This window comes from Arachis stenosperma, chromosome 10 (genome assembly GCF_014773155.1).
Source record: "Arachis stenosperma cultivar V10309 chromosome 10, arast.V10309.gnm1.PFL2, whole genome shotgun sequence".
NCBI lineage: Eukaryota > Viridiplantae > Streptophyta > Magnoliopsida > Fabales > Fabaceae > Arachis > Arachis stenosperma.
This window is the reverse complement of record NC_080386.1, coordinates 106,027,264-106,037,046: the sequence shown is the minus strand read 5'-3', so window position 1 is coordinate 106,037,046 and position 9,783 is coordinate 106,027,264. Positions and strand designations below refer to the sequence as shown.

General features: G+C 41.0%; 2 non-coding genes across 2 annotated transcripts; one reads left to right on the top strand and one right to left on the bottom strand.

Moving 5' to 3' along the window:
* Window positions 1-1,124: 1,124 nt before the first annotated feature.
* On the bottom strand, window positions 1,125-1,232 carry LOC130959511 (small nucleolar RNA R71). Its single transcript, XR_009078586.1, has one exon. It is a non-coding gene; the product is annotated as a small nucleolar RNA R71 (small nucleolar RNA).
* Window positions 1,233-9,162: 7,930 nt separating this feature from the next.
* On the top strand, window positions 9,163-9,266 carry LOC130959739 (small nucleolar RNA R71). The gene has a single exon (XR_009078806.1). It is a non-coding gene; the product is annotated as a small nucleolar RNA R71 (small nucleolar RNA).
* Window positions 9,267-9,783: the final 517 nt, after the last annotated feature.

Below are 9,783 nucleotides of genomic sequence, written 5' to 3'. Positions count from 1 at the left end.
TGTTTTCAAAATCAATTTCTTTCCTTTTTCAAAGATACTTGCTATCAATTAATGATTTGATTCAACATTTCAAGTATGTTGCCTTTTCTGTTGAGAAAGGTTTAATGTTTGAATCATATCTTTTCTTGATAGCCAAGTTATTAATTTTTAAAATCAAATCTTTTTAAAATTGTTTTCAAATCATATCTTCTCAATCACATTTTTTTTTAAACCAATCATATCTTCTTAACCTCATCTTTTTCAAAATAGTTTTCAATCAAATCTTTTTGACTTCTAATTTCAAAATCTTCTTCAAAAATCACTTGATTCCTTTTCCACTGTGAGTTTTCGAAAATTATCAATCAATTTTTCAAAATGATTTTAAAAACTTTTTAATTAATTTTCGAAAATTCTCTTCCCCTCTTCCCACATCCTTTTATTTATGGAGTACCACTCCTTCTCAATGCACAATTCGAACTCTCTCTGATTTAGTTCGAATTCTTCTACCTCTTTCTTCTATTTTTCTGTTCTTCTGACACCTCAAGGAATCTCTATACTGTGACATAGAGGATTCCACATTTTCTTGTTCTCTTCTCTTTCATATGAGCAGGAGCAGAGACAAAGGCATTCTTGTTGAAGCTGACCCTGAACCTGAAAGGACCTTGAAGCAAAAGCTAAGAGAAGCTAAGGCACAACTCTCTGTAGAGGACCTAACAGAAATCTTCAAAGAAGAAGAACCCATGGCAGCCGAAAACAACAATAATGCCAACAATGCAAGGAAGGTGCTGGGTGACTTTACTGCACCTACTCCCAACTTTTATGGGAGAAGCATCTCTATCCCTGCCATTGGAGCAAACAACTTTGAGCTTAAGCCTCAATTAGTTTCTCTAATGCAACAGAATTGCAAGTTCCATGGACTTCCATTGGAAGATCCTCATCAGTTTTTGGCTGAGTTCTTGCAAATCTGTGACACTGTCAAGACTAATGGGGTTGACCCTGAGGTCTACAGACTTATGCTATTCCCTTTTGCTGTAAGAGACAGAGCTAGGACATGGTTGGATTCACAACCTAAAGAAAGCCTGGACTCATGGGAAAAGTTAGTCAATGCCTTCTTGGCAAAGTTCTTTCCACCTCAAAAATTGAGTAAGCTTAGAGTGGAAGTCCAAACCTTCAGACAGAAGGATGGAGAATCCCTCTATGAAGCTTGGGAAAGATACAAACAATTAATCAGAAAATGTCCTTCTGACATGCTTTCTGAATGGAGCATCATAGGTATTTTCTATGATGGTCTCTCTGAACTATCCAAGATGTCTTTGGATAGCTCTGCTGGAGGATCTCTTCATTTGAAGAAGACGCCTACAGAAGCTCAAGAGCTGATTGAAATGGTTGCAAATAACCAATTCATGTACACTTCTGAAAGGAATCCTGTGAACAATGGGACTAATCAGAAGAAAGGAGTTCTTGAGATTGATGCTCTGAATGCTATTCTGGCTCAGAACAAGATATTGACTCAACAAGTCAATTTGATTTCTCAAAGTCTGTCTGGAATGCAAAATGCACCAAGCAGTACTAAGGATGCTTCACCTGAAGAAGAAGCATATGATCCTGAGAACCCTTCAATGGAAGAGGTGAATTACCTAGGAGAACCCTATGGAAACACCTATAATTCTTCATGGAGAAATCACCCAAATTTCTCATGGAAGAATCAAGAAAGACCTCAACAAGGTTTTAACAACAATAATGGTGGAAGAAATAGGTTTAGCAATGGCAAGCCTTTTCTATCATCTTCTCAGCAACAGACAGAGAATTCTAAGCAGAACCCCTCTGACTTAGCAACCATGGTCTCTGATCTAATCAAAACCACTCAAAGTTTCATGACTGAAACAAGGTCCTCCATTAGGAATTTGGAGGCACAAGTGGGACAGCTGAGCAAGAAAGTTACTGAACTCCCTCCTAGTACTCTCCCAAGCAATACAGAAGAAAATCCAAAAGGAGAGTGCAAGGCCATCAACATGGCCGAGTTTGGAGAGGAAGGAGAGGAAGTGAACGCCACTGAGGAAGACCTCAGTGGGCGTGCACTGACCTCCATTAAGTTCCCCAATGAGGAACCATGGGAATCTGAGGCTCAAAATGAGACCATAGAGATTCCATTGGACTTACTTCTGCCTTTCATGAGCTCTGATGAGTATTCTTCCTCTAAAGAGGATGAGTATGTCACTGAAGAGCAAGTTGCTAAATACCTTGGAGCAATCATGAAGCTAAATGACAAGTTATTTGGAAATGAGACTTGGGAGAATGAACCTCCCTTGCTCACCAAAGAACTGGATGACTTGTCTAGGCAGAAATTACCTCAAAAGAGACAAGATCCTGGGAAGTTTTCAATACCTTGTACCATAGGCACCATGACCTTCAAGAAGGCTCTGTGTGATTGATGTTGATAGAGGCGAGTTGATCATTCAAGTGAATGAAGAATCCTTGGTGTTTAAAGCTCAAGGATATCCCTCTGTCATCATGGAGAGGAAGCATGAAGAGCTTCTCTCAAAACAGAGCCAAACAGAGCCTCCACAGTCAAACTCTAAGTTTGGTGTTGGGAGGCCACAACCAAACTCTAAGTTTGGTGTTGAACCCCCACAATCAAACTCTAAGTTTGGTGTTGGGAGGTTCCAACATAGCTCTGAACATTTCTGAGGCTCCATGAGAGTCCTCTGTCAAGCTAATGACACTAAAGAAGCGCTTGTTGGGAGGCAACCCAATGTTATATTTTGACTATTTTCTTTTGTTATTTTATGTTTTTTGTAGGTTGATGATCATAAGGAGTCACAAAATCAATGAAAAAAAAGCAAAGACAGAATGAAAAACAGGAAGAAAAATAGCACACCCTGGAGGAGGAACCTACTGGCATTTAAACGCCAGTAAGAGTAGCAGTTGGGCGTTTAACGCCCAGTCTGGCACCATTCTGGGCGTTTAACGCCAGAAAGGGGCACCAGACTGGCGTTAAACGCCAAAAAAGGGCAAGAACCTGGTGTTAAACGCCAGAAATGGGCACCAGCCCGGCGTTTAACGCCAGAATTGGCTCAAAACGTGATTTTGCATGCCATTTGGTGCAGGGATGACTTTTCCTTGACACCACAGGATCTGTGGACCCCACAGGATCCCCACCAACCCCACCACTCTCTCTCTTCTTCACTCATTCACCAATCACCTCAATACCTCTTCCCCAAAAACCCTTCACCTATCAAATCCCATCTTCTTCTTCACCACTCACATCCATCCTCCATAAAACCCCACCTACCTCACCATTCAAATTCAAACCACTTTCCCTCCCAAACCCACCCATAATGGCCGAACCCTACCCCTCCCCTCCCCTATATAAACCCTTCTTCACTTCTTCATTTTCACACACCCTAAACACTACTTCTTCCCCTTTTGGCCGAACCACAAAGCCATCTCCCTCTCCTCCATTTCTTCTTCTTCCACTCTCTTCTTCTTCTTTTGCTCGAGGACGAGCAAACCTTTTAAGTTTGGTGTGGTAAAAGCGTTGCTTTTTCGTTTTTCCATAACCATTTATGGCATCCAAGGCCGGAGAAACCTCTAGAAAGAGGAAAGGGAAGGCAAAAGCTTCTACCTCCGAGTCATGGGAGATGGAGAGATTCATCTCAAGGGTGCATCAAGACCACTTCTATGAAGTTGTGGCCTTGAAGAAGGTGATCCCCGAGGTCCCTTTCAAACTCAAAAAGGGTCAACTTTGATCAAAGGTTGGACCAAGTCCTCACAGACATTTGTGAAGAGGGCACTCAATGGAAGAGAAACTCAAGAGGGAAGTCAGTTCAACTGAGAAGGCATGACCTCAAGCCCATCACTAAGAAAAGGATGGAGCAAACAAGAGACCCCTCTCATCATGAGATCCCTGAGATGCCTCAAGGGATGCACTTTCCTCCACAAGACTATTGGGAGCAACTGAACACCTCCCTAGGAGAATTGAGTTCCAACATGGGACAACTAAGGGTGGAGCATCAAGAACACTCCATCATCCTCCATGAAATTAGAGAAGATCAAAGAATCATGAGAGAGGAGCAACAAAGACAAGGAAGAGACATTGAGGAGCTCAAGCACTCCATAGGATCTTCAAGAGGAAGAAAGAGCCGCCATCACTAAGGTGGACCCGTTCTTTAATCTCCTTGTTCTTTATTTTTTGTTTTTCGAATTTTAGTGCTTATGTTTATCTATGTTTGTGTCTTGTGATCATTAGTGTCTTAGTGTCTATGCCTTAAAGTTATGAATTTCCTATGAATCCATCACCTTTCTTAAATAAACAAACGTGCTTAATTGAAAAAGAAAAAGAATTGCATGAATTTTGAATTTTATAACAGTTTAATTATTTTGATGTGGTGGCAATATTTTTGTCTTCTGAATGTATGCTTAAACAGTGCATATGTCTTTTGAATTTGTGGTTCATGAATGTTGGCTCTTGAAAGAATGATGAAAAAGGAGACATGTTACTGAGGATCTAAAAAATCATTAAAAATGATTCTTGAAGCAAGAAAAAGCAGTGAATATAAAAAAAAAAGAAAAAAAAAGAAAAAAAAAAGAGAGGCGAAAAAAAAACCGAAAAAAAAGAAAGAGAAAAAGAAAGAAAAAGAAAGAATAAAGTTGTGATCCAAGGCAAAAAGAGTGTGCTTAAGAACCCTGGACACCTCTAATTGGGGACTCTAGCAAAGCTAAGTCACAATCTGAAAAGGTTCACCCAATTATGTGTCTGTGGCATGTATGTATCCGGTGGTAATACTGGAAGACAGAGTGCTTTGGGCCACGGCCAAGACTCATAAAGTAGCTGTGTTCAAGAATCATCATACTTAACTAGGAGAATCAATAACACTATCTGGATTCTAAGTTCCTAAAGAAGCCAATCATTCTGAGTTGCAAAGGATAGAGTGAGATGCCAAAACTATTCAGAGGCAAAAAGCTAAAAGCCCCGCTCATCTAATTAATACTGATCTTCATAGATGTTTTTGGAATTCATTGCATATTCTCTTCTTTTATCTTATTTGATTTTAGTTGCTGGGGACAAGCAACAATTTAAGTTTGGTGTTGTGATGAGCGGATAATTTGTACGCTTTTTGGCATTGTTTTTAGTATGTTTTTAGTATATTTGGTTTAGTTTTTAGTATATTTTTATTAGTTTTTAGTTAAAATTCACTTTTCTGGACTTTACTATGATTTTGTGTGTTTTTCTGTGATTTCAGGTATTTTCTGGCTGAAATTGAGGGACCTGAGCAAAATCTGATCCAGAGACTGAAAAGGACTGCAGATGCTGTTGGATTCTGACCTCCCTGCACTCGAAGTGGATTTTCTGGAGCTACAGAAGCCCAATTGGCGCGATCTCAACGGCGTTGGAAAGTAGACATCCTGGGCTTTCCAGCAATATATGATAGTCCATACTTTGCCCAAGATTTGATGGCCCAAACCGGCGTTCAAAGTCACCCTCAGAAATTCCAGCGTTAAACGCCGGAACTGGCACCAAAATGGGAGTTAAACGCCCAAACTGGCATAAAAGCTGGCGTTTAACTCCAAGAAGAGTCTCTACACGAAATTGCTTCATTGCTCAGCCCAAGCACACACCAAGTGGGCCCGGAAGTGGATTTTTATGTCATTTACTCATCTCTGTACACCCTAGGCTACTAGTTTTCTATAAGTAGGACCTGTTACTATTGTATTGAGATATCGGGGTAGCTATCTTCATTTTATGCTATCTTAGATCATTGGGAGGCTGGCCATTCGGCCATGCCTAGACCTTGTTCTTATGTATTTTCAACGGTGGAGTTTCTACACACCATAGATTAAGGTGTGGAGCTCTGCTGTACCTCGAGTATTAATGCAATTACTATTGTTCTTCTATTCAATTCCGCTTGTTCTTTGTCCAAGATATCACTTGTTCTTCAACTTGATGAATGTGATGATCCGTGACACTCATCATCATTCTCACCTATGAACGTGTGACTGACAACCACCTCCGTTCTACCTTAGATTGGGTGAATATCTCTTGGATTCCTGATACACGATGCATGGTTGATCGCCTGACAACCGAGTGCTCGCCTGACAAACGAGCCAGCCATTCCGTGAGATCAGAGTCTTCGTGGTATAGGCTAGAACTGATGGCGGCATTCAAGAGAATCCGGAAGGTCTAACCTTGTCTGTGGTATTCTGAGTAGGATTCAATGATTGAATGACTGTGACGTGCTTCAAACTCCTAGCAGGCGGGGCGTTAGTGACAGACGCAAAAGAATCACTGGATTCTATTCCGGCCTGACCGAGAACCGACAGCTGATTAGCCTATGCTGTGACAGAGCATAGGAACGTTTTCACTGAGAGGATGGGAGGTAGCCACTGACAACGGTGAAACCCTTGCATAAGCTTGCCATGGAAAGGAGTAAGAAGGATTGGATGAAGACAGTAAGAAAGCAGAGAGACGGAAGGGAAGGCATCTTCATACGCTTATCTGAAGTTCCTACCAATGAATTACATAAGTATCTCTATCTTCATCTTTATGCTTTATGCGTTTATTACCTATACCCATTTGAGTCTGCCTGACTAAGATTTACAAGGTGACCATAGCTTGCTTCATACCAACAATCTCCGTGGGATCGACCCTTACTCGCGTAAGGTTTATTACTTGGACGACCCAGTGCACTTGCTGGTTAGTTGTGCAAAGTTGTGTTTATGCCATGGTATTGAGCACCAAGTTCTTGGGGCCATTACTAGGGATTATTTGAGTTGTGAAAAGTAGTGATCACAATTTCGCACACCAGCGAGCAGCAACCATGCGTCGTGTATCGGGAATCCAAGAGATATCCACCCAATCTAAGGTAGAACGGAGGTGGTTGTCAGTCACACGTTCATAGGTGAGAATGATGATGAGTGTCACGGATCATCACATTTATCAAGTTGAAGAACAAGTGATATCTTGGAACAAGAACAAGCCGAATTGAATGGAAGAACAATAGTAATTGCATTAATACTCGAGGTACAACAGAGCTCCGCACCTTAATCTATGGTGTGTAGAAACTCCACCGTTGAAAATACATAAGAACAAGGTCTAGGCATGGCCGTGAGGCCAGCCTCCCAATGATCTAAGAACTAGATGTCCGAAGATTAAAATACAATAGTAAAAGGTCCTATTATAGGGAACTAGTAGCTTAAGAATTACAAAGATGAGTAAATGACATAAATATCCACTTCCGGGCCCACTGGTGTGTGCTTGGGCTGAGCATTGAAGCATTTTCGTGTAGAGACTCTTCTTGGAGTTAAACGCCAGCTTTTGTGCCAGTTTGGGCGTTTAACTCCCACTTTGGTGCCAGTTCCGGCGTTTAACGCTGGGAATTCTGAAGGTGACTTTGAACGCCGGTTTGGGCCATCAAATCTTGGGCAAAGTATGGACTATTATATATTGCTGGAAAGCCCAGGATGTCTAATTTCTAACGCCGTTGAGAGCGCGCCAAGTGGGCTTCTGTAGCTCCAGAAAATCCACTTCGAGTGCAGGGAGATCATAATCCAACAGCATCTGTAGTCCTTTTCAGTCTCTGAATCAGATTTTTGCTCAGGTCCCTCAATTTCAGCCAGAAAATACCTGAAATCACAAAAAAACACACAAACTCATAGTAAAGTCCAGAAAAGTGAATTTTAACTAAAAACTAATAAAAAATATACTAAAAACTAACTAAATGCTACTAGAAACATACTAAAAACAATGCCAAAAAGCGTACAAATTATCCGCTCATCAGTCTTCCAAGGATGATGCATTCATCCTCCTCCTTCCTAGTGTCTAAGATTATGAAATCAGCAGGAATGTAAAGGCCATTAACCTTTACTAACACGTCCTCTACTAATCCATAAACTTGTCTTACTGACTTGTCTGCCAATTGTAATGAGAATAAGGCAGGCTGTGCCTCAATGATCCCCAGCTTCTTCATTACAGAGAGTGGCATAAGATTTATGCCTGACCCTAGGTCACACAGAGCTTTCTCAAAGGTCATGGTGCCTATGGTACAGGGTATTACGAATTTGCCAGGATCTTGTCTCTTTTGAGGTAAAGTTTGCTGAACCCAGGTATTTAGTTCACTAATGAGCAAGGGATGTTCACCTTCCCAAGTCTCATTACCAAATAACTTGGCATTCAGTTTCATGATAGCTCCTAGATATTGAGCAACTTGCTCTCCAGTTACATCTTCATCCTCTTCGGAGGAAGAATAGTCTTCAGAGCTCATGAATGGCAGAAGAAGGTTTAATGGAATCTCTATGGTCTCTATATGAGCCTCAGATTCTCTTGGGTCCTCAATAAGGAACTCTTTCTTGCTTGAGAGACGTCCCATGAGGAATTCCTCATTGGGATTCACGTCCTCTCCTTCCTCTCTAGGTTCGGTCATGTTGATTATATCAATGGCCTTGCACTCTCTTTTTGGATTCTCTTCAGTATTGCTTGGGAGAGTACTAGGAGGAGTTTCAGTTATTTTCTTACTCAGCTGTCCCACTTGTGCCTCCAGATTTCTGATGGAGGACCTTGTTTTACTCATGAAACTTAAAGTGGCCTTAGACAGATCAGAGACTAAGTTTGCTAAGTTAGAGGTGCTTTGCTCGGAATTCTCTGTCTGTTGCTGAGAAGATAATGGAAAAGGCTTGCCATTGCTAAACCTGTTTCTTCCACCATTAAAGCCTTGTTGAGGCTTTTGTTGATCATTCCATGAGAAATTTGGATGATTTCTCCATGATGAGTTGTAGGTGTTTTCATAAGGTTCACCTAAGTAATTTACCTCTGCTATTGCAGGGTTATCAGGATCATAAGCTTCTTCTTCAGAAGATGCTTCTTTAGTACTGTTGGATGCATTTTGCCATCCAATCAGACTTTGGGAAATCATGTTGACTTGCTGAGTCAACATTTTGTTCTGAGCCAATATGGCATTCAGAGCATCAATTTTAAGAACTCCCTTCCTTTGAGGTGTCCCATTATTCACGGAATTCCTCTCAGAAGTGTACATGAACTGGTTATTTGCAACCATGTCAATAAGTTCTTGAGCTTCTGCAGGCGTTTTCTTTAGATGAATGAATCCACATGCAGAATGGTCCAGTGACATCTTAGAGAACTCAGATAGACCATAATAGAATATATCTATCATGGTCCATTCTGAAAATATGTCAGAAGGACATCATTTGGTCATCTGCTTGTATCTTTCCCAAGCTTCATAGAGGGATTCACCATCTTTTTGTTTGAAGGTCTGAACATCCACTCTAAGCTTGCTCAGCTTTTGAGGAGGAAAGAACTTAGTCAAGAAGGCCGTGACCAGCTTATCCCAAGAGTCCAGGCTATCCTTAGGTTGTGAATCCAACCATATTCTAGCTCTGTCTCTTACAGCAAAAGGGAAAAGCATGAGCTTGTAGACTTCAGGATCTACTCCATTAGTCTCAACAATCTCACAGATCTGCAAGAACTCAATCAAGAACTGATAGGGATCTTCTGATGGAAGTCCATAAAACTTGCAGTTCTGTTGCATTAGAGCAACTAATTGAGGTTTCAGCTCAAAATTGTTTGCTCCAATGGCAGGAATATAGATGCTTCTTCCATCAAACTTGGAAGTAGGTGTAGTATAATCACCAAGCATCCTTCTTGCATTATTGTTGTTGGGTTCGGCTGCCATCTCCTTTTCTTGTTCGAAAATTTTAGCAAGGTTGTCTCTGGATTGTTGTAATTTAGCTTCTCTTAGTTTCCTCTTCAGAGTCCTTTCAGGTTCTGGATCAGCTTCAACAAGAATGCCT